The sequence below is a fragment of the Triticum urartu genome, chromosome 2A (genome assembly GCF_056163025.1).
Source record: "Triticum urartu cultivar PI428250 chromosome 2A, HENAU_Tu73, whole genome shotgun sequence".
Classification (NCBI taxonomy): domain Eukaryota; kingdom Viridiplantae; phylum Streptophyta; class Magnoliopsida; order Poales; family Poaceae; genus Triticum; species Triticum urartu.
Window position 1 is genome coordinate 723,209,404 of NC_141874.1, and position 26,442 is coordinate 723,235,845.

Consider the following 26,442-nt stretch of genomic DNA (forward strand, 5'->3'; position numbering starts at 1 on the left):
AAGTGTTTGGAAAAGTAGATACGACGGAGACGTATCAACTCCCCCAAGCATAAACCCTTGCTTGTCCTCAAGCAATTCAGTTGACAAACTGAAAGAAAGAAAGAAAAACTTTTACAAACTTTGTTTGCTCTTGTTGTTGTAACTATGTCAAGCCAGCATTCAAGTTTTCAGCATAGATCATAACTAACCACATTTGCAATAATTCTCAGGTCTCATAATTACTCATATCAATAGCATAATCAACTAGCAAGTCATAATAATAAATCTCGGATGACAACACTTTCTCAAAACAATCATAATATGATATAACAAGATGGTATCTCGCTAGCCCTTTCTGAGATTGCAAAACATAAATGCAGAGCACCTTTAAAGATCAAGGACTGACTAGACATTGTAATTCATGGTAAAAGAGATCCAATCATAGTCATACCCAATATAAATTAACAGTGATGAATGCAAATGACAGCTGCGCTCTCCAGCTAGTGCTTTTTGATAGGAGGGTGATGACTCAAAATAAAAGTAAATGGATAGGCCCTTCGCAGAGGGAAGCAGGGATTTGTAGAGGTGCCAGAGCTCGGTTTTGGAATAGAGATAAATTGTATTTTGAGCGGTATACTTTCATTGTCAACATAAAAACTAAGATATGGCGATATCTTCCATGCTAAACACATTAAAGGCAGTTCCCAAACAGAATGGTTAAGTTTATACTCCCCCTCCACCAACAAACATCAATCCATGGCTTGCTCGAAACAACGAGTGCCTCCAACATACATCAGGTCCCAGGGGGAGTTTTGTGTGCATTTAATTTTGATTTAGTTTGCATAAAGCATGGGACTGGGCATCCCGGTGACCAACCATTTTCTCGCGAGTGAGGAGCGGAGTCCACTCCTCTTGAGAATAACCCGCCTAACACGGAAGATAAGGACAGCCTTGGTTGCTACATGAGCTATTCGAGCATACAAAACAGAATGTTTATTTGAAGGTTTAGAGTTTGGCACATACAAATTTACTTGGAACGGCAGGTAGATACCGCATATAGGAAGGTATAGTGGACTCATCTGGAATAACTTTGGGGTTTAAGGGATTGGATGCACAAGCAGTATTCCCGCTTAGTACAGGTGAAGGCTAGCAAAAGACTGGGACGCGACCAACTAGAGAGCGACAACAACCATGTACATGCATTAAAATTAATAAACATTGGATGCAAGCATGAGTAGGATATAATCCACCATGAACATAAATATCGAGAAGGCTATGTTGATTTGTTTCAACTACATGCGTGAACATGTGCCAAGTCAAGTCACTTAAATCATTCAAAGGAGGATACCACCCCATCATACCACATCATAATCATCGCAATAGCATGTTGGCACACAAGGTAAACCATTATAACTCATTGCTAATCAAGCATGGCACAAGCAACTATGATCTCTAATTGTCATTGCAAACATGTTTATTCATAATAAGCTGAATCAAGAATGCGGGACTCATCATATTTACAAAAACAAAAGAGGTCGAGTTCATACCAGCTTTTCTCATCTCATTCAGTCCATCATATATCATCATAATTGCCTTTCACTTGCACGACCGAATGGTGTGAATAATAATAAGAGTGTACGTTCATTGGGCTAAGCTGGAATCTGCGAGCATTCAATAAACAGGAGAAGACAAGGCAATATGGGCTCTTTGGTTAATTCAACAATAATTCATATAAGAGCCACTTCAACAATTTAATTATGGTCTTCTCCTACTGACCCCCAAAGAAAAGAAAAGAAACTATTTACACGGGAAAGCTCCCAACAAGCAAAAGAAGAACGGGAAATATTTTTGGGTTTTTCTTTTTAATTATTACTACTGTAGGAGAAAAATAAACTACTACTAATTTTTTGGTTTTTCTTAAGGTTTAACAAACACACAAGAAGAAATCATAAAAGGAAATTAAACTAGCATGGATGATACAATGAAAAAGTATGAGCACCGACATCTAGCAATGAGTGTGTGTGAACATAAATGTAATGTCGGTGAGAAATACATACTCCCCTAAGCTTAGGCTTTTGGCCTAAGTTGGTCTATGGCCACGGCTGGCCTGGCTGATATCTATAATAATAGTTGTTGGGGTCGTACTATGATGAGGAAGAAGAATGTTCCGATTGCCACTGGCTGGCAATCATCTCCGGATCCCATTGATAGTTAGACTGCCGTGAAGGATGAAATTGTGGTTCCGGTTCTGGCTCCTCGGCTGGTGCAGGGTTCCGGTAGGCGTGAATTGCCGTCAATGGAACAAGGTACGTGCCTGCAGTCAAATCAAACAAAGAAGGAGCAGGCAGGGTAATAGTCTCAGGATGATGTTTATTAAAGAACAATTGATATTTAAGCTCTCCTTCCCTATTCTTAACAATAAAATCATGTGCCACCAGACTTTTATGATCTAGATAAACACGGGGCAACACCTTTTCTTCCTTCTCAGCATGCCTAATAGGTATGTTAAAATGTGCGGCTAGGCATGTAGCATAGATGCCTCCAAAGATGGGGCCCTTAGTATGGTTCATATTTAACCGTCTAGCAATAATACCGCCCATACTAAAAGTGTTATCATTGTATAAACCTTGGAGTAGAATAATTATATCAGGGATACTAAGGTTTCCACAGTTTCCGCGTCCAATTAAACAACGATTAGCAAATAATGCAAAGTAACGTAAAACAGGAAAATGTATGCTAGTGATTCGTGCATCGGAAACCTTCCTGGTTTCTCATACAGTGATATTATTAATAAATCCCTCCACATCATCATGGTGTGGTTCTTCTGTCTTGCCCTCAAAAGGGACTAAACAAATACGGCAGAAATCATAAAGTGACATCTCCTTAGGCTCATCATATAAATGAAACTCCACCGTAGGTGGTGAGTTCCTAGGATGAAAATAAAAGTTTTGCAAAAAGGTATTTGTGAGTAAGAGATACTGATCGCATTGGTCATGGAGGAAAGCGGTGAGGTCTGCATTGTGAGCCAATTCATGAAAATCTTCATAGATACCGGCTGCTCTCAAGAAATCATCAGAAGGCCATTCACACGCCCGAATCATTGCGTTGCGCGGCAAATTATACTTACGCTTCTGTCGGTGTACAAAAAGAGGGGTACCCTTTTTGTACCCCTATAACTGTGCACGGGCAGTCTGAGCCACAGGCACCACCACACTGAGCAAGGCAAGGGAGGTGAGCCAAGGTAAGGCCGAAGCTCAGGAGAAGCAGAACGACGCCAAGACCAAGACCACAAAGAGCGAAGGGGACGAAGTGGACCCCCCCCCCTCGGCAAGATCCTTGCCGGGAGGCGGTTTTATTAAACCCGGCAAGACCCTTGCCGTGGCAGCTCGCCCCACACCTCCGGAGTGAGTCACCCTTGAGTCCACTGCCCCCATGGGGCAAGGATTTGGGAGACATCCCCGTGGTGGCATGCAGATCTTTGTGAAGACATTCAAGATCAGATACACCCTTTAGAAGATGATGATCCTTGGCGGGATCCCAGCCAAGGAGGACCACAAGGCCCCCGGCAAGAGCCTTGCCAGGGATGACAGCAGGCGCCACAGCAAGACCCTTGCCGGGGCCCCAGCAAGGCCCTTGCCAAGAACACCCGTAGGGCCACCATCAGGCCCACGCCAGTCAAACCTCCACCGCCGTTCACATGCAGCTGCCGACCCAACCAGCTGGGGCAGGCACCTGCGTGGTGGCATGCGGATCTTCCTGGAGACCCACCACTGCGCCACCTCAGCTGCCTGCCTGCCTACCTGGCACGGCGGGCGCCGCTGGCCAGGGCGCGTGTCGACACGAGAGGGAGCAGCTACGGACGAGATAGGGCTCTCCCCCGTCCCCGATAAAGCAAGGACACCTGGGCAAGACATATTAAATGTGCCTTGTCATGTACTGCGAGGGATAACCTCACATCACTGTACCCTTTCCACCTCCTGTGTGCTACTGTGGCAACCCCTTTCCTATAAAAGGAGGCCCGAGGCGACCAGGAGGAGGATTCGGCTTTTTGGAGCTCCTCACACCCCATAGCTACCTCAAGAACACAGATATACAATCCACCAAAGCAGGAGTAGGGTTTTACGCATCCCCGCGGCCCGAACCTAGATAAACGAACCATGTGCTATCTGTTTGATCCGCCCTTCTCACGACCCCGCGCCCCGTGTCACAGCCCTAGAATTTGCTTGTAGCTATTTACCCGAGTGAGCATCATGCATCATGTCTAAATTCTGAAAGTTGAATTGAGGTGAGTTGAAACCCTCATAAATCTCTTCAAAAATAATCAACATTAAAATCTTTTCAAAGAAGTCCAAGAAAATGTTCCTCTTAGTCTCTGAAAATATTGGCAAGAGGTAAAACTTAAAACAATATTTTTGAATCTCAGAGATATTTATTTTGGGCCATTGAATTAATTAAATAACTATTTGCATTGGATATATATTCTTTATATAATTAATATATGTCCAATAATCCTGGAACATTTTATGTGGTTTGGGATATTTTAATTCTAGTCACATATTTATTTTCAGGATTTTATAAAATGATTTAGTATTTTAACTAAATCAAAACAAAATAACGTAAATAGAAAACAAAAACAGAATTAAGAGAGAGAGAGAGAGAGTAATCTCACCGAGGGCAGGGGCGTCTTCTTCCTCCTGCTAGAAGGCAGAGGAGAAGACAGCCACGGCGCCGCGGCGTGCCACGCCGGCAGCTGCCTGCGTGGCTGCCCCCTCGTCGCCCTGGACATCCCCAACGCCGCCACGCACGCCCCTGGAACCCCTCGCACTCTCCCTCGCTCATCCCCCTCCTCCGTTTCTCTTACTCGCAACCGCCGAGCATAGCCGTCGCCGCCGACGCGCACCGCCGTGGCCACCGGCCACCCCACGCCTCACCGACGCGCTCAGAGGCTCCGCCTCGACCCCCTCTTCCTCCTCACCGAGCCACGCCCCGCGGGAGCCCCTACAATGCCGCCATCAGCTCCGTCTTCTTCCTCGGCCTCCGACGGCCGCTGTCCTCGATTCTCCGTCATCAGGACCTCCCCCGAGCCGCTGAGCCTACCCGTCGATCCGCTGTGAGCCCCTGCTGCTTCTCCTGTGCTCGCCCCCTCCGTTCCCATCCCCTAGCTCCATTTCTCATTGCGGCCGAAAGCTTCTCACCGCCGGCCATGGTGTAGCTGTGGCCATAGCTGCACACGCTCACAACGGAGCGCCTCACCGTGCTCAGAAAGCCCCCAGGAGGCCAACGCAGCCCCTAGCCGGCCCCCTAGTGCATCGCAGCCTAACAAGAAATATTTAACTTTGTGCAAACTAAAGAAGAGAGTCTCCCACAAGCTTTGGGGAGGGTTTGCCAGTTACTTCATGCTTTGTCTGATCATCCTCTTAAGAAAAATGAAATACTTGATATCTTCGATAATGGACTAACCTATGCTTCTAGGGACTTCCTAGATAGTTGTGCTGGTTGTGTTTTCAGGGAACAAACTATTGATCAAGCTGAAGAACTATTGAATGACATATTGAAAAATTATGATGATTGGACTATTCCTGAACCACCGCCTAAACCCACTCCGAAGAAGAGGGGTATATTATAGCTCAGTCCTGAAGATATGCAAGAGGCAAAGAAATCTATGAAGGAAAAAGGTATTAAAGATGAGGATGTTAAAATTTTACCTCCTATTGAAGAAATACATGGGCTTAATACACCACCACTGCCTAAGGTGGTAAAGGTAAATTCTCTTATGAAGTTTAATGATAATGACAATCCTCACAATATGCACCGTAGTCAATGCTTTTATGAGTTTGAAAACTATATTAGAAAACAAGATCACTTCAATGCAAATGTTATGAAACAATTGAAATATAATTCTGATATGATTGATCGCTTGAGTGACTTGTTATTTAGAATATCAAATGATGTTAGAGGTGTTGGAAAACATGCTTCTATGGTTCAAATTCAACTAGAACAAGAGTCTCAAAGAGAATTACACTACAGGAATCAGCTATTTTGCCGTCTGCCACGGCGGACGGCAAAGGCATGAACGGAGGACGGCAAAGGCCTTTGCCGTCAGCCGCGGACGGCAAAAGGCTCCGGCAAAGTAGGCTACGGTAAACAGCTACTTTGCCATCCGCTTCCTAGCGGCTGACGGCAAAGCCGTGGCCATAGCTGCACACGCTCACAACAGAGCGCCTCACCGTGCTCAGAAAGCCCCCAGGAGGCCAACGCAGCCCCTAGCCGGCCCCCTAGTGCATCACAGCCTCGTGCCCGCATGTTCCCGAACTCCGGCCGCTGCAAAAGTTGCTGCCGCCGTTGATTTAGTCAACCCCGGCGCGAGGTGTTGCCACCGCTGGATGCACGAGTCTCCCAGCTCGCCGTAGCCGCAAACCACGAGCGAAACGATGCTCTGTAGCACCGTCCCGAGCATCTCCGGCGTGCCACCGCCGTGCTTTTGGTCGCCGGCGTCGACCGCTGACGTGGTCTCTTAATTAAGACTAATCACCACTAATCCCTCCCTAACAGATGCTGACAGACGGGCCCCACCCGTTAGTTAACCACAGGGTTATACCCTGTTTAATTTAAGCTAATGACTGTGGCCCCACCGGTCAGTTTGACCTGGCCACGTCACCGTTGACCTGGTCCCACACGTCAGCCACAGAAACCAGCCCTGGGTCACTGACCAGTGGGCCCCACTGGTCAGGTTTGACCCGGACCAGCCCTGTCGACTTGGTGACATCATCATGACGTCAGGCTGACGCAGTAATCCTTTTTCTGGAATTTAAATAAATCTTGAATGATTTATTTATTTAAGAAAATGTCCAAAACTTCTAAAAATCATAGAAAATCAACCGTAACTCCAAATGAAATAAATTATATATGAAAAATTATCAGAAAAATTCAAGGAATCCATATGTACCATTTTCATGCATGTTCGAATAACTTAAGGCCACCGTTTAGGACAAATAAAATGAATGTTATTTAAATAACCACATGTGGAGTTTGAATTTGAACCTAGTGTTCAAACCAACTCCATTTAACTTGTTGCTAGTTGCATTAGGCCAACCAACAGCATATTGCCATGTCATGATCATGCATCATATTGTTGCATCACATTGATTGTGTTCTTCCTTGTTTGCCGGTATTTGTCCCCTCTTGATAGACGTGGTACCGACGCTGTGATCGTTGATACTGATGAAGACCCAATGTTATCTTCAGAAGTGCCAGGCAAGCAAAAACCCCTTGTTCATTCCGATACAAACCCACTCTCTCGCTCCTGCTCTCTTTTACTGCATTAGGACGACAACGATCATCTGCTACTTGTTGCTGTAGTTGAACCCCTTATCCTCTGCATGACCTGTCATTCCCACAATAAATAGATGAAACCCACTAGCATGAGTAGGAGTTGTTTGAGCCCTGATGTGCCTACTCATTCATGCTTGTTTGTCATGCCTGCTACTGCTTAGAGTTGAGTCAGGTCTGATTCATCGGGGATGAATCGGAGGTGTGTGAACATGCCCTACTGTGTGTGAGCTAAGTGTGTGATCACGATTTGGTAAAGGTAGCGGTGACAGGCCATGTAGGAGTACATGGTGGGTTGTCTCATTGAAACCGTCCTCAGGAACTGAGTTCTGTGTCTGTGATCCATGAACAGCTACTACCACTCATTGGGATCCTTAATTGACCCTCTCGGCTTCTTAATCACCCTAGTACTCTGTCCAGGAGTTGCAACTAGTTTCTGGTGTTTGTAGGTTATGTGTTGGCGGCCGTGCGTAGCGCTGACCCTAGGGGTGGGCTATGTTGCTGTAGATACACTATGGCACGGTGTACCGGGCGCCCGTTTGGTATCTCGGGAACCCTGTTCACATCGTTCGGGGCCGTATGTGGAAATCTCGGCCGGACTCCCTGCGGATGGAACCTGGATAGGCGATAAACCTGGACTAGAGACTTAAGTGTTTAGGTAGGCCGTGGCCGACACCCTCGTTGGGCTTCTGCTTAAAGGTTGCCGAGTACATGTCATGTAAATGACGGTAAGTGGTGGGAGCGTGTGTGAAGAAGTACACCCCTGCAGGGTTATCATTATCTATTCGAATAGCCGGATTCCTCGGATATGGAAACTTGGACCCCTTGCATAGTTCATAGACAAGTGAAAGTGGATACTCTAAAACTCGCAAGATAAGTGTGAGTGCTATGGATGGCATTCTCGTAGGGAGACTGGAGTGGATCCATAGTGGTGTATTGAATGGTGAATATGTGGGCTCGTGTGCGCAACCTCAAAAGAGTTGCTTGCAATCGTAGTTCAGGTTAGCCACTGAGTCAAAGCTGGCTTGCTGCAGTTAAACTCCACCACCCCCCTTGTTGATACCGATGCATATGTAGTTTAGTACTGATGTAAGTCTTGCTGAGTACCTTTGTACTCACGTTTGCTTAATTTATGTTTTGCAGAGAGATTTCAGTCTTGCTAGTAGTTCCGCGTGGACTTTGACGTTTAGCTTGATACCTCAGCTACGATCTTGTGCCCTTGGCAGGATCTGGTAGATTGTCAGGCTTCTTAGCCTTTTCCATTTGTAGATGTCTGTACTCAGACATGTTAAGCTTCCGCATGTGCTTTGCATTGTATGCTATGACTAATAAATAAATACTTGAGTTGTAGAGTTATGTTTGTAATATATCGCTCCTCGAAGCCTAATAAATAAATACTGGAGTTGTAGAGTTATGTTGTGATGCCATGTTGTATTTACACATATCGAGCATATTGTGTGTATGATTGAAATGCTTGGTATGTGTGGGATCCGACAATCTAGTTGTTTATCCTTGGCAGCCTCTCTTATGGGGAAATGTAGTCTAGTGCCTCCATGAGCCATAGTAGTCTGCTACAGCCCGGTTCACCGGAGTCCTGCTAGCCAGCACTACTACTTAGGACACTTGACTGGCCGGCATGTGTTTCACTTCGTTCCTATGTCTGTCCCTTCGGGGAAATGTCACGCTGTGATATCCGGAGTCCTGCCTAGCCTGCTATAGCCCAGGTTCCCCGGAGTCCTGTTAGCCCAGTGCTACAGCCCGGAATCACTCGCTGATGACCGACATGCTCGATGTGGTTCATGTATGCCTATCTCCATAGGTCTGTGCCGCTTTGGGTTCACTACTAGCCATGTCGGCCCGGGTTCTCTGTCATATGGATGCTAGCGACATTATCATATACGTGAGCCAAAAGGCACAAATGGTCCCGGGCCATGGTAAGGCGACACCCGTGGGATACCGTGCGTGAGGCCGCAAAGTGATATGAGGTGTTACCGGCAAGATCGATGTGGCTTGGAATCAGGGTCCTGACAGTGTTGGTATCAGAGCCTGACTGCCTGTAGGATTACCAAGCCAAACTGGTCGAAGTCGAGTCTATAAATGCTTTAGTTATGTAAGGGAATTGATTGTGGAAGGGAACGTAAGGTTCTTTTTACTCCTTTACCCTATGCCCTTCTGATTTGAGTCACCCTCTTCTTTTCTATGGGGATTAAGAACTAGGCCTTCTCATCTATCAGGATTACATGTTACTGAACCGTAGTTGCCTAGGATTGATAGTTTCAAGCCTCAGTTCAGTTCCTACTACTTCCATATATTCATAACTGGCCTCAGAACCTTGATATTGTGATGTTGAGTGGTTATGCCACCATTTTTGCAGGATGTCTCAAATCTTGTTGAGCATTTACAGCCGTTACGCTGTCCGAGTCATCCCAGGCCTCTACATAGTCTGATGCATTTGCAAACCCTTTCTTTCCGTTCCTGATGTCCATTTGGGCCAGATTAATCATACTACCTGTCAGTTGAGGTACTCTATTGCCTCGACAAATATGTTGGAGCTATTATTATGACCCTAGGTGTTTAGGGAGTCACCTAGTAATCTAGCCGTGTTTTGTGTTCCCGGTGTGATGATTCTGGCCACCATTCTCGAAAGCGTCCCGTGATGCCACTTAGTAGTAGGCAATCTACTCCTGGGTTTTGAACCCGAGATTCACCCTACTTATCTCATGTTGATAGTGTTGCTAGTTTCTTTAGGATATTAGTAACCTTTGCGATAGTCCTCGAGGTCCGTGGTATTTCCTCCTTCCAAATACTATGAACCACTTATGGCAGAAGTTTGTTGGATCAAAAGATCACAATAGGAGGGCTCTCGATGAGTTCCCCATTCTATATTGTGACTCTATCAATACTACCTCTCCGCATGGGTTATCCGAAAGAAATATGTTGAATTCGTTCGACATACTAATCTATGCATCCACAACTCAGAAAATTATATGTTCCTTTGAGTTGTTCCTCTCTAGTTGTATTCTGACCCCCATCTATCAATTGATAGTCAGGTGTAGTTTTGCAATCGTGTTATCGATGCTTATTATTCTTGTGGTCTATCAAGCCATTCTATTCTGGAATGACTAGGAGAAACAAACTCCAGTACCTCATCCATATCCAAGATTGGGTCAAAGCAGTTGTATTCCGCAGATCAAAATGCAACCCAGCTTTTGGTTCTGTTCTACCCTGAAGTATTACCCACTTTATGTCAAGAGCGTCGTGAGAATTGCACCTTCTCCTATGAATTCTTGACGCAGTGATACTTCTTGCCATCATTGTTCATTCCTCGGTTCCCGTGTTATTGTAACCGGAATGCCGACAAGTGAACTGTGGTGTGTGAAAGCAATATTCCTAGCAACTCCGTTGCTTGGTAGTTAATGGACATTACTCTCATTCTTAGTGTGCTGGTAATTAAATCACCATCCTAAGATTGACCGTGCTACCTAGTCCATATTTCCGGGTGCACTCATCGACCAATGAGTTAGGACTGTGAATCCCTCGCTCCTTGATCATATCGTCTTGCCCTGAAAAGCAAGATTGTTCTCGAGCTTAATAACATATCAGTGGTTCGTGAATTCTCGAATATCTTCTCGGAAGTGTTACCAGGTTGTCACCTGACCGTTATGTTGAGTTCGTGATCAAGTTGGTTTTCCGATAAACCACTTTTCCCCAAGAACCTGTGTTGGATACCCCTGAGCTAGTTGGTTAAGCTTAACAACAACTTGGAGAGTTGGAAGATAAAAGCTTGTCTGACTTAGTTCATGTTAAGGGATATCTTTGTGTTTGTGCGTGTGTTGAAGAAAGATGATATCTTCACCAATTGGTCTTCGTGATCAGTTGTTGGATCTGTTGTCTTGTCAAAACTTTGACTTGAGTATGGGCTATTGTCGAGTCAAATTAGAACCAACGATGTTCATAGTGTTGTCTTACTCGTGGTTGATCCCTCGAGAATACACCATTACATCTTTTGGTCTGACCAATGCTATCACCGTGTTCACATGATGGTGGAAGTCCAGTGATATGGAAATTCCGATGAGTTGTTATTGAGCCCATCGGCAACATTTTGTCTCCTCCATGATTCGTGTTGAACATCCAGCTAGTGTTGGAAATTTTGTAAGCATTATCTTCGTGATCCGTTCATGAAGCCTATGCTTGGATGAAAGGAGTGACTTCCTTTGATTCACGTCCATTAGATGTAAGTTGTCGCCGTGAATTCAAGAAAGCTTGTTCTTGTTTCCTCTAGAATCATCCCAAATCAGTCATTCATACGTGCGAAGTATTCTATGGTTTGGTAGATTGATTACCTCCACTCCATATGTATTCCCTAGCACACCAAGCCACTAATTGATTTGTTCAAGGAGAAGAAGTTCCTTCCTAAGAGCAAGACTTATGTAAGGACTTCGATATCCTTGATGATGGTTCCCCATCAAACTCGGTAGTGTTTTACTATAAGACTACTACGTGGTCATGCTTGTCTTGGACAACGGGTTCAGAGGTTTGTAGCAGAACCAGCTCATGTTTTGGAGCTTACTATCGTAGTTCATTCCCCGAGAATCTCGCAACGTCGTCTCGTCGATTTGTGTTGCAAACCTTCATTTTCCTTTCTAGACTCGATGAGTCTGGAATATCCTGACACCAACCAGATCTGAATCTCAGGCAGATATGATGTTTGGAGCATTTTCCAAGAACTATAATATTGGTCTCGATAACCCGTAAAGTGGAAGTCGTGGCCAACACACCTAGCCGGAAGGCCTATTATTGTAGTATCTTGATTGAGAAAGTTGGTCACCTCCCCATGAGGATTTTGTAGGATTTACCTCCGTAGTTAATCCTTACGGATGCTTGTGCTCCCGAAGTCCGACCTTTACTTGATGTCCTAGATACCAAACCGTATCAATAAATGGGTTATCCTAGCACATCAAGGAGAACATTAGAAGCGGAGTGCTAAATGTCTCTCCGTCGATCATCCAGATTTTGTTTCCTTGGCCTCGCTAAGGTGAAATCTGAGAAAGCGTTATATTCCTTTGCATCTGTATTATCCATCACCATTCATCATGGTGGTATGTTGTGTCGCCAGGATCCTTGACATGGATATTGGTAAAACCTTGATAAATATGGAGATCCTCAAGTTCTTGAGAGCACGCGCAAGCACTAGGTTTTATCGTTGGCGTTAACTGGGATTTGCTTCATGTTTCCTCGGTTATGTTATAACCTTTTCAAACAGTGGACTCACTCTAGACTGTTGAGCTCTCCCCAGTTACTAGAATCATTCCTAGCATTTGCATTTTGTTCCCAGCTTGCACCGCCATTGTGTCATCCTACTACGGACTACCCTTCTCAGTAATTACTGATCAGGATCAACTTCAAAGTGGTCCTACCACGGGTTCCATCCATCTCCGATGATGAGCAAAAAAAGCATCCATTGCGTTGTCTTCAACAAGGTAGTCCACATCATCCATCCTAGTCCAAGTATGCCCTCTCTTCAAGCTACCTCAAACGATCAATTGTAAATTGCCTTAAGCTGGTATGAAGAGTTTCAATGATCTCTGAATCAAAAGTAATTCTTTTTGCCACTTAAGGGAATATTTCTATGAGTCACTTTCCTTAAGATGCCTCATTATGGTATTATGGGCAACATAACTTCTCGCTACTTTGAAACCCCCTCACCATCTATTTAGGCGTGGAATTGTTGCCACCAAATCAAACCCCGTCGTTGTTCTTCCATCCCTCTCGATGTGTTTTGTGTCTCAACTTGAGATGTTTCAACATCTCATTCCGCGAGTTGATATTATATAGCTCGATCTTCGAGAAGATCAATCCTAGTTGAGCTTCTTTCCGTCGTCATCGCATGGATGAAGATCTCAAAAGCGAGGATGTCAAGATCGACATGATGCAATGAATCAACATCTTCGAGAAGGGAAATCGGATCGTGAAGATTCTTTATTGGTGTTCCCTCTGTCTTCTTACCTCACGTCTTGAATCTCGGGACGAGATTCTTGTTTAGTGGGGGTGAGTTGTCACAGCCCTAGAATTTGCTTGTAGCTATTTACCCGAGTGAGCATCATGCATCATGTCTAAATTCTGAAAGTTGAACTGAGGTTAGTTGAAACCCTCATAAATCACTTCAAAAATAATCAACATTAAAATCTTTTCAAAGAAGTCCAAGAAAATGTTCCTCTTAGTCTCTAAAAATATTGGCAAGAGGTAAAACTTAAAACAATATTTTTGGAATCTCACAGATATTTATTTTGGGCCTTTGAATTAATTAAATAACTATTTGCACTGGATATATATTCTTTATATAATTAATATATGTCCAATAATCCTGGAACATTTTATGTGGTTTGGGATATTTTAATTCTAGTCACATATTTATTTTCGGGATTTTATAAAATGATTTAGTATTTTAACTAAATCAAAACAAAATAACATAAATAGAAAACAGAAACAGAATTAAGAGAGAGAGAGAGTAATCTCACCTGCAGCCCACCTGGCCGGGCTAGCTGGTAGCCCAGCCAACTGGCCCAGCCCACCGAGGGCAGGGGCGTCTTCTTCCTCCTGCCAGAAGGCAGAGGAGAAGACAGCCACGGCGCCGCGGCGTGCCATGCCGGCAGCTGCCTGCCTGGCTGCCCCCTCGTCGCCCTGGACATCCCCAACGCCGCCACGCACGCCCCTGGAACCCCTCGCACTCTCCCTCGCTCATCCCCATACTCATTTTCTCTTACTCGCAACCGCTGAGCGTAGCCGTCGCCACCGATGCGCACCGCCGTGGCCACCGGCCACCCCACACCTCACCCTCGACCCCCTCTTCCTCCTAACCGAGCCACGCCCCGCGGGAGCCCCTACAATGCCGCCATCAGCTCCGTCTTCTTCCTCGGACTCCGATGGCCGCCGTCCTCGATTCTCCGTCGTCAGGACCTCCCCCGAGCCGCTGAGCCTACCCGTCAATCCGCTGTGAGCCCCTGCTGCTTCTCCTATGCTCGCCCCCTCCGTTCCCGTCCCCTAGCTCCATTTCTCATCGCGGCCGAAAGCTTCTCGCCGCCGGCCATGGCGTAGCCGTGGCCATAGCTGCGCATGGTCACAACGGAGCGCCTCACCGTGCTCAGAAAGCCCCCAGGAGGCCAACGCAGCCGCTAGCCGGCCCCCTAGTGCATCGCAGCCTCGTGCCCGCATGTTCCCGAACTCCGGCCGCCGCAAAAGTTGCCGCCGCCGTCGATTTAGTCAACCCCGGCGCGAGGTGTTGCCACCGCTGGATGCGCGAGTCTCCCAGCTTGCCGTAGCCGCAAACCACAAGAGAAACGATGCTCTGTAGCTCCGTCCCGAGCATCTCCGGCGAGCGACCGCCATGCTTTTGGTCGTCGGCGTCGACCGCTGACGTGGTCGCTTAAATAAGACTAATCACCACTAATCCCTCCCTAACAGACGCTGACTGACGGGCCCCACCCGTGATTTAACCACAAGGTTATACCCTGTTTAATTTAAGCTAATGACTGTGGCCCCACCGGTCAGTTTGACCTGGCCACGTCACCGTTGACCTAGTCCCACACGTCAGCCACAAAAACCAGCCCTGGGTCACTGACCAGTGGGCCCCACTGGTCAGGTTTGACCCGCACCATCCCTATTGACTTGGTGACATCATCATGACGTTAGGCTGATGCAGTAATCCTTTTTCTGGAATTTAAATAAATCTTAAATGATTTATTTATTTAAGAAAATGTCCAAAATTCTAAAAATCATAGAAAATCAACCGTAACTCCAAATGAAATAAATTATATATGAAAAATTATCAGAAAAATTCAAGGAATCCATCTGTACCATTTTCATGCATGTTAGAACAACTTAAGGCCACTATTTAGGACAAATCAAATGAATATTATTTAAATAACCACATGTGGAGTTTGAATTTAAACCTAGTGTTCAAACCAACTCCATTTAACTTGTTGCTAGTTGCATTAGGCCAACCAATAGCATATTCCATGTCATGATCATGCATCATATTGTTGCATCACATTGATTGTGTTCTTCCTTGTTTGCCGGTATTTGTCCCCTCTCGATAGACGTGGTACCGACGCTGTGATCGTTGACAATGATGAAGACCCAATGTTATCTTCAGAAGTGCCAGGCAAGCAAAAACCCCTTGTTCATTCCGATACAAACCCACTCTCTCGCTCCTGCTCTCTTTTACTGCATTAGGACGACAACGATCATCTGCTACTTGTTGCGGTAGTTGAACCCCTTATCCTCTGCATGACCTGTCATTGCCACAGTAAATAGATGAAACCCACTAGCATGAGTAGGAGTTGTTTGAGCCCTGATGTGCCTACTCATTCATGCTTGTTTGTCATTCCTGCTACTGCTTAGAGTTGAGTCAGGTCTGATTCATCGGGGATGAATCGGAGGTGTGTGAACATGCCCTACTGTGTGTGAGCTAAGTGTGTGATCACGATTTGGTAAAGGTAGCGGTGAGAGGCCATGTAGGAGTACATGGTGGGTTGTCTCATTGAAACCGTCCTCAGGAACTGAGTTCTGTGTATGTGATCCATGAACAGCTACTACCACTCATTGGGATCCTTAATTGACCCTCTCGGCTTCTTAATCACCCTAGTACTCTGTCCAGGAGTTGCAACTAGTTTCTGGTGTTTGTAGGTTATGTGTTGGCGGCCGTGCATAGCGCTGACCCTAGGGGTGGGCTATGTTGCGGTAGATACACCGTGGAACGGTGTACCGGGCGCCCGTTTGGTGTCTCGGGAACCCTGTTCACATCGTTCGGGGCCGTATGTGGAAACCTCGGCCGGACTCCCTGCGGATGGAACCTGGATAGGCGATAAACCTGGACTAGAGACTTAAGTGTTTAGGTAGGCCATGGCCGACACCCTCGTTGGGCTTCCGCTTGAAGGTTGCCGAGTACATGTCGTGTAAATGACGGTAAGTGGTGGGAGCGTGTGTGAAGAAGTACACCCCTACAGGGTTATCATTATCTATTCGAATAGCCGGATTCCTAGGATATGGAAACTTGGACCCCTTGCATAGTTCATAGACAAGTGAAAGTGGATACTCTAAAACTCGCAAGATAAGTGTGAGTGCTATGGATGGCCTTCTCGTAGGGAGACGGGAGCAGATCCATAGTGGTGTATTGAATGGTGAATATGTGGGCTCGTGTGCGCCACCTCAAAAGAGTTGCTTGCAATCGTAGTTTAGGTTAGCCACTGAGTCAAAGCTGGCTTGCTGCAGTTAAACTCCACCACCCCCCTTGTTGATACCGATGCATATGTAGTTTAGTACTGATGTAAGTCTTGTTGAGTACCTTTGTACTCACATTTGCTTAATTTATGTTTTACAGAGAGATTTCAGTCTTGCTAGTAGTTCCGCGTGGACTTCGACGTTTAGCTTGATACCTCAGCTACGATCTTGTGCCCTCGGCAGGATCTGGTAGATAGTCAGGCTTCTTAGCCTTTTCCATTTGTAGATGTCTGTACTCAGACATGTTAAGCTTCCGCATGTGCTTTGCATTGTATGCTATGACTGCTGGGTCATGAGACCCATGTTTGTAATATCTCGCTCCTCGGAGCCTAATAAATAAATACTTGAGTTGTAGAGTTATGTTGTGATGCCATGTTGTATTTACACATATCGAGCATATTGTGTGTATGATTGAAATGCTTGGTATGTGTGGGATCCGACAATCTAGTTGTTTATCCCTGGCAGCCTCTCTTATGGGGAAATGTAGTCTAGTGCTTCCATGAGCCATAGTAGTCCGCTACAGCCCGGTTCACCGGAGTCCTGCTAGCCCAGCACTACTGCTCAGGACACTTGACTGGCCGGCATGTGTTTTACTTCATTCCTATGTCTGTCCCTTCGGGGAAATGTCACGCTGTGATATCCGGAGTCATGCCTAGCCTGCTACAGCCCGGGTTCCCCGGAGTCCTGTTAGCCCAGTGCTACAGCCCGGAATCACTCGCTGATGACCGACATGCTCGATGTGGTTCATGTATGCCTGTCTCCATAGGTCTGTGCCGCTTTGGGTTCACTACTAGCCATGTCGGCCCGGGTTCTCTGTCATATGGATGCTAGCAACATTATCATATACGTGAGCCAAAAGGCGCAAATGGTCCTGGGCCATGGTAAGGCGACACCCGTGGGATACCGTGCGTGAGGCCGCAAAGTGATATGAGGTGTTACCGGCTAGATCGATGTGGCTTGGAATCGGGGTCCTGACACCCCGCAACCGTAGTAGGGATTCTTGTGATCCCATAGGTGTCGTTCCCACCGACATCTTTGGCACGCCAGGTAGGGGGCATAGTTGTGAGAATCGGCTCTAGCAGTTAGCTCGGCACTCCTTCATCTTCGTGACCCTTGAGGAAGAAAGGAGGCCAGAAGATCGTCACTCGAGCAATCGCAAACAGAAGCTAAGTTGCACTGAACCCTTATTTGTGCTACCCTTCTTATTTGAGGTTATTCCCCCCGGAGATATTTGCTTTGTATGAGAAACTTGCACGCCAGGGGGCTCTACCATGATCGGCAACGCCCTTGCCCTGTTTCGAGTGCGCCCTCTTCACCCTCTGGGCCAACGTCTCTGTCTCCCTACGGAAGCAAAAATGGATCAAGACAAGCGACCCAATTCGAGGAAATGGAAATGACAGTAAGGAACAGAGAACTTACTCGTCATCCGTCTCCTCCTCTTCCACCAGTTTCCTTTTCCTCTTCGGTGTGAGAGGCCCGAGATCAAAAGGGAGCTCCACATCATCATCCAAGTCGACGCCTGTCGGAGGAGGCGAAGGAGGCGGCGGGTTTTGTGCGTGCCGGGATAAGGAAGGGGTTGTTGTCTTCTTCTTCTCAGCGGCCTTCGTCAGCCTCTTGGCTGCCGTGGCCCTCATGTGGCATCCAGACCCCTCCAGGGTCAATTGAGGCCGCGCAGCCCTGCCGGGCCGGACCGGCTCACCGGAGCCAGCCCACCGCGGGACTCGCCCTCTTCCCCTAGTTGGCGTCGAGCCCGCCGCCACCTCCTCCTCCTCCCCGACGACTCGTCGGCCGCGTCTTCGAAGAGCGGAGATCCAGTGTCGGCGCTGCTGACCTCCCCGGAGGCCGCCGCCCACCGGGTGATCTCCTCTTCCTCCGCCGCCGTTGCGGCCTTGTCCTCCACGCCCCCGGTGCTGCCGGCCTCCATGGCAAGCTATGCCTCCCTCGCCCTAGTGGTGATGTAGTCCAGCTCTGCCTGGGTGGTGTCCATGATAAGCCACCGCTCGATGTCGACATTGACGTACACCTCGATCAGGGTGTCAAAGAATTGATGCACATCCTCGTCCTTCAGCTCCTCCCAGCTTGGGACAGGGCCGTGCGCATTACAGTCCAGCATCATGACGATGATCTCGGACCGACGCGAATTGTTGCACAACGGGACCACCCCCGCTGGCAGCTTGAAAAATGGCCCCTTGAGGGCCTTGCCAACCTTTCCGCTTGACCTCGCCATCGCGACACACATCAAGATGGAAAAGCCGCGGGCAGAAGTGGGCATGCGCCAGCACTGTGAAGTTGTGATCGAGGCCGGGGCGGAGTCCATTAATGTCAGCCGGGTTCGTAAAGAGCCAAGCTGGTCTCCCCTTGCTGTGCAACGGGGCGATCCGGTGGCGAATGAAGTCCGCCCCGATCATCTCAAGGGTGAGTCCGGCCTGGGTGAGCCGGAGAATCCTAGTGGTGGCGACGGTGAGCCTCCCATCGGCGGTGTCGACATCGCTCCAATCGCTGCCGCGGACCGGCGGCACTCAGCGGACCTTGCAGAATTCCGGCGGGTTTTCATCTTCAATCCAGCACCACCGGCCACGCCATTCCTCCCACCTCTCCTTCATGGCACCGTCCGGGTACGCCCCCTTGGATCTTTGGATCCAGGTGACGCAACCGGAGACGGCTCCTCCCGGCTGGATTCGAGGGAAGAAGTAATGGCGGAAGAGCGTCGTGTTGGGCTGCACCCCGGCAAAGCCTTCACAAAGATGCGCGAAGAAATCCATGCACGCCACCACATTCGGAGTAAAATCCAAGAGGCGAAAGCCGAAGGTGCGCATAACGTCGCAGAAGAAATCGGACAAAGGAGGGCATAACCCACAAGAAAAGTAATCAACGAAGAAGGGGTACCAATTTGAGGCAGGATCAGCTCAAGCAGCAGGAATGATGCGTGTCGCCGGGTGTCCCGAATCCTCTCCCCCCGTCTTCACTCCCCATAGGGGCTTGAAGGAGGCCCGGAGGTCTTGAACGTCAACCGTCGAGGGGAAGAAGAAGGCGGACTTCGTCTGGTCCCCCGATAGCGCGCTCTCCGGCGGCTCCACCGTCCCGGCGCCCTTAGCCACCCCCTTGCCCTTGGCGAATTTGGGAGCCATGGCACCCAAGAAGTTCAGAGGGCTGAGGAAGGGGGATGGCGAAGCAACGGCGGTGGGCGACAGCGAAAGCTTAGGAAGGAAGGAAGGGAACGGCGGCTCTGAGATCGTAAAAGGCACGAGGGAAGAGGAGAAAGTGAGCAGCGCACCCACGGTTATTCCTTCTTATGGGGGAAAAACGCGGGCCGCCTCCTTTCACATTAACTGTGATGTGACGCATGCCCGTGGGAAGCAACCCCACGCATGCCGCCCACGTCACACACGCCTCCCCATGCCGCACCATGCACGGGAAGCATGGGGAGCGCAGTGCGCGAAGAGACTTACCGCAGTAAAAACCACCCCGCCTGCCTGCGCACCGTTTTTGGGCCTAGCCCAACGACGCGATTGCGCTTACGTGTGGCCCAGGCCCGGGGGCTCCTGTCGGTGTACAAAAAGAGGGGTACACTTTTTGTACCCCTATAACTTTGCACGGGCAGTCTGAGCCACACGCACCACCACACTGAGCAAGGAAAGGGAGGTGAGCCAAGGTAAGGCCGAAGCTCAGGAGAAGCAGAACGACGCCAAGACCAAGACCATAAAGAGCGAAGGGGAAGAAGCAGACCCCCCCGGCAAGATCCTTGCCGGGAGGCAGTTTTAGCAAACCCGGCAAGACCCTTGCCGTGGCAGCTCGCCCCACACCTACGGAGTGAGTCACCCTTGAGTCCACTGCCCCCATGGGGCAAGGATTTGGGAGACATTCCCGTGTTGGCATGCAGATCATTGTGAAGACATTCAAGATCAGATACACCCTTTAGAAGTTGATGATCCTTGGCGGGATCCCAGCCAAGGAGGACCAGAAGGCCCCCAGCAAGAGCCTTGCCGGGGATGACAGCAGGCACCACGCAAGACCCTTGCAGGGGCCCCGGCAAGGCCCTTGCCAAGAACACCCGTAGGGCCACCATCAGGCCCACGCCAGTCAAACCTCCACCGTCATTCGCATGCAGCTGCCGACCCAACCAGCTGGGTAGGCACCTTCGTGGCGGCATGCGGATCTTCGTGGAGACCCACCACTGCGCCACCTCAGCTGCCTGCTTTCCTACATGGCACCGCGGGCACCGCTGGCTAGGGCGTGTGTCGACACGAGAGGGAGCGGCGACGGACGAGACAGGGCTCTCCCCCGTCCTCGATAAAGCAAGGACACCTGGGCAAGATGCATTAAATGCGCCTTTTCATGTACTGCGAGGGATAACCTCACATCACTGTACCCTTTCCACCTCCTGTGTTCCACTGTGGCAACCCCTTTCCTATAAAAGGAGGCCCGAGGCAACCAGGAGGAGGATTGGGCTTTTTGGAGCTCCTCACGCCCCATAGCTAGCTCAAGAACACAGATATACAATCCACCAAAGCAGGAGTAGGGTTTTCCGCATCCCCGCGGCCCGAACCTAGATAAACGAACCGTGTGCTATCTGTTTGATCTGCTCTTCTCACGACCCCGCGCCCCGCAACGGTAGTAGGGATTCTTGTGATCCCATAGGTGTCGTTCCCACCAACATCTTTGGCGCGCCAGGTAGGGGGCGCAGTTGTGAGAATCGGCTCTAGCAGTTAGCTCGGCACTCCTTCATCTTCATAACACTTGTGGAAGAAAGGAGGCCAGAAGATCGACACTCGAGCGATTGCAAACAGAAGCTAAGTTGCACTGAACCCTTATTTGTGCTACCCTTCTTATTTGAAGTTATTCCCCCCCGGAGATATTTGCTTTGTATGAGAAACCTGCACGCCAGGGGGCTCGACCACGATCGGCAACGCCCTTGCCCTGTTTCGAGTCCGCTCAACATAGGAGGTAAATTCTTAATGTCTTCAGCTTTAATACCTTTCTCTTTCATAGATTTCTTTGCCTCTTGCATATCTTCGGGACTAAGAAGTAGAACACCTCTCTTCTTCGGATTTGGTTTAGGAATAGGCTCAGTAATTGGAGCAGGAGCTGGCTCAGATGGAGGCTCAGGAGGTGCCCAATTATTTTCATTTGTCAACATATTATTCAATAAGATTTCAGCTTCATCCGGTGTTCTTTCCCTGAAAAGAGAACCAGCACAACTATCCAGGTAATCTCTGGAAGCATCGGTTAGTCCATTATAAAAGATATCAAGTATTTCAGGTTTCTTAAGAGGATGATCAGGCAAAGAATTAAGTAACTTGAGAAGCCTCCCCCAAGCTTGCGGGAGACTCTCCTTTAATTTGCACAAAGTTGTATATTTCCCTCAAAGCAGCTTGCTTCTTATGAGCAGGGAAATATTTAGCAGAGAAGTAATAAATCATATCCTGGGGACTACTCACACAACCAGGATCAAGAGAATTGAACCATATCTTAGCATCTCCCTTTAATGAGAACGGAAATATTTTGAGTATATAAAAGTAACGCGATCTCTCATCATTAGTAAACAGGGCAACTATATCATATAACTTACTAAGATGTGCCACAACAGTTTCAGATTTATAGCCATAGAACGGATCAGATTCAACCAAAGTAATTATATCAGGATCAACAGAGAATTCATAATCCTTATCGGGAACACATATAGGTGAAGTAGCAAAAGCAGGGTCGGGTCTCATTTTATCTCTAAGTGATTCTTTGTTCCATTTAATTAATAACCTCTTAAGCTCATATCTATCTTTGCAAGCAAAAATAGGGGCAGAAGATTCCTTATCAAAAAGATAGCCCTCAGGAATAACAGGCATATTTTCATCATCACTATCATCATCGTAATCAGATTCAATAATTTCTTTTTCTCTAGCCCTAGCAATTTGTTCATCAAGAAATTCACCAAGGGGCACAGTAGTATCAGACATAGAAGCAGTTTCATCATAAGTATCATGCATAGCAGAAGTGGCATCATCAATAACATGCCACATATCAGAACAAATAGCAGAAGCAGGTGTAGGTGTCGCTAGCTTACTCATAACAGAAGGTGAATCGAGTGCAGAGCTAGATGGCAGTTCCTTACCTCCCCGCATAGTTGAGGGATAGATCTTAGTTTTTGGATCTCTCAAGTTCTTCATAATGATAAACAGATATAAATCCCAAGTGACTCAAAGAATAGAGCTATGCTCCCCGGCAATGGCGCCAGAAATTAGTCTTGATAACCCACAAGTATAGGGGATCGCAACAGCTTTTGAGGGTAGAGTATTCAACCCAAATTTATTGATTCGACACAAGGGGAGCCAAACAATATTCTCAAGTATTAGCAGCTGAGTTGTCAATTCAACCACATCTGGAAACTTAGTATCTGCAGCAAAGTGTTTAGTAGCAAAGTAATATGATAGTAGTGGTAACAACAACAAAAGTAAAGACAACAAAAGTAATGTTTTTGGTATTTTGTAGTGATTGCGACAGTAGCAGCAGAAAAGTAAATAAGCATAAACCAGTATATGGAAAACTCGTAGGCACCAGATCAGTGATGGATAATTATGCCTGATGCAGTTCATCATGTAACAGTCATAACCTAGGGTGACACAGAACTAGCTCCAATTCATCAATGTAATGTAGGCATGTACTCCGTATATAGTCATACGTGCTTATGGAAAAGAACTTGCATGACATCTTTTGTCCTACCCTCCCGTGGCAGCGGGGTCCTATTGGAAACTTAGGGATATTAAGGCCTCCTTTTAATAGAGAACCGGAACAAAGCATTAGCACATAGTGAATACATGAACTCCTCAAACTACGTTCATAACTGGTAAGTATCTCGATTATTGTCACTTCAGGGTTAACGGATCATAACACATAATAGGTGACTTTAGACTTGCAAGATAGGATCAAGAAGTCATATATATTCATGGAAACATAATAGGTTCAGATCTGAAATCATGGCACTCGGGCCCTAGTGACAAGCATTAAGCATAGCAAAGTCATAGCAACATCAATCTCAGAACATAATGGATACTAGGGATCAAACCCTAACAAAACTAACTCGATTACATGATAAATCTCATCCAACCCATCACCGTCCAGCAAGCCTACGATGGAATTACTCACGCACAGCGGTGAGCATCATGAAATTGGTTATGGCGGATGGTTGATGATGACGACGGCGACGAATCCCCCTCTCCGGAGCCCCGAACTGACTCCAGATCAGCCCTCCCGAGAGGTTTTAGGTCTTGGCGGGCGGCTCTGTATCGTACAACACGATGATTTCTTCTCTCCTATTTTTTCTCTCCGAAAGCGAATATATAGAGTTGGAGTTGGCGTCGGAGGGTTTCCAGGGGGCCCACGAGGTAGGGGGCATGCCCTAGGGGGGCGGTACCCTCGTGAGAAGGGTGTGGGCTCCCTAGTCTTCATCTTTGGCGAGGATTTTTTATTGTTTTTTCTAAGATGTTCCGTGGAGTTCAGGTCATTCCAAGAATATTTGTTTTCTGCACATAAAACAACACCATGGCAATTCTACTGAAAACAGCATCAGTCCGGGTTAGTTCCATTCAACTCATACAAGTTAGAGTCCAGAACAAGGGCAAAAGTGTTTGGAAAAGTAGATACGACGTAGACGTATCAGTGGTCCATTAATACGTTGGGCCGATTTCATAGCGTCATCGAATATGGCCTATTGACGATGGCCCGTTATGGTCGGCCCATGAATGGACAATTCCAACTCTAGCCTGTTTACGGCCACAATGCAGTCTGTTTGGCCCATGTTTGGCCAATCGATTATATGGGCCGTATAAGGCCCATTGATAATACGGCCCACAGAAGGCCCATTGTTTCTACGGCCCGTAGAAGGCCCATTGTTTCTATGGCCCATAGAAGGCCCACTGTTTCTACGACCAGTAGGAGGCCCAGTGTCACTATAGTAAATATTAGCCCATGGTTATTGTGGCCTAGTTTTAAAAAATAGGTTATTGCAGCCACTAGCTAACCGCGGAAAAAGAACTGCAATGACTACAAGCAAACAAATAAACAAGACAACAAGGAAATAAATAAGCAAGCAACTAACGGTAGGCTATCACGGCTATTACACATATTACATCCACTGGGCATCAAAGTTTGCCACCAGTGCAAATATAGGGAACAAAGAAGCATATCATATACACTGGTTGTCAAAGTTGGCGACTAGCGCAAATAAACGATGCAGCAAAACAAATCCAGAACTGAAACCACTTCAGAAGATCTAAAGAAACAATATCCTAGGTACCCATAATGCTGGCAAGATGCTTAGCAATCTTATTAACTTTCTCTTGTTTGGCGCTTAAATCCTCCAGCGCTTGCTGTTGCACCAGAAAATATGCATCTGAATTCTGCAGGGACTTCCTCTGTCCTTCAGCTTCCTGTCGCATCACATCTGATCGATGTCTTTCAACTTGAAGTTGAGACTCAAGAAGACGAACTGATTCAGTCAGCAAGTTCGAAGAGCTTGTGCCAGCAGTAGTGGCTAGTAACTCGAACACTACATCAAGAGAGGACTTTTGGGTTCCCTCACTATCGTCAAGATAGTTTTTATCAGCTTTCTTGGAGACCAACAAGGATGTCTCACTATCTTGCACCTCATCTGCATTACTTCCTTTACCATTGGATAACGCGGTACTGTTCTCCAATATTTTTTCTGCATTCTAAAAGAGAAATAAGCAGACACATCACATGTTTACCATGTTGTATATGAAACTCATTTTGGTAAATGAGTTCAGTAGTAAAGTGGACAGGATAACAGCATGAAACAAACATATATCTATGTACCATGGTCACTTTATGGTCTATACCATTCTAGTTTTTGTTGCCAAATCAAGATAGAGACACAGTTCAAATAATATTTGTTCAAGACAAAGCAGTATAGACAGAATATAAGTGTGGGTAACTATAGAGCAATAACAACACTTGTAATGTGCATGACATGAGAACATAACTGTTTATTCAATTGAAACTGAAATCAACATAGAGCAGGTTACAACAGCAAACCAGTTAAAGAAACAGGTTTAAAACATACCTGTTGCACCATTGGAGTTTCAATTCAATCCTTCAAATTTGAAAATAGTTGGTATGAGTAAATACAGTCATGCAAGAGCAAAGGAGTATGAACCATAGCTACAGAACTGACCTAAGAACAAATCTTCTTCTCCTTTAAGCGTTGAGTTGGGATTCGGAGTGGTAGTCCTCGTGCTTTGGGCATTGCAGTTCCCTTACTAACTGCTCGTGTTTGGGTGCTCTCTGGTGGAGACGGTGCTGTGTCAACTGGAACTGGGTTACTATCTGCCGAGGTTGGGGTTAGAAGGGGTGTAGCTGGTTCTCTGTCCAACTGGGTAGGGGTACAATCTGCGAGAGTCTGGGTTATGTGTGGTGGATCTGGTCCTTGGGGAAGTACAACCGTGGTTCTATCTACATCAACTGGTAGCACTATCTTTTCTGAAGACCGTGTTGTTACTCCCTTAGATACTGCCATCATGCTCTCCAATTCAAATGGCTGATAAACAAGAAAAGTAATTGAAAGTATAGACATTGCATGATAGAAAGGTGCAATGGATAGTGGGGGATAAAAGAGGGCATGAAATAATTCATATTTATGTTGTCTAACCAAACAGGATATCATGACACAATTTCACATATATGATGGCTAACTAAACAGGATAGCATGACACAATTTCACATTATGATGGCTAACTAAAAAAGATGGAAAGACATAGTTCAAAATATGAGACTGTGTAAACAGGATGACATGACATAACTATATAATGTGTTTATTAAATAGGTTTGCATGCCGTAATTCACATA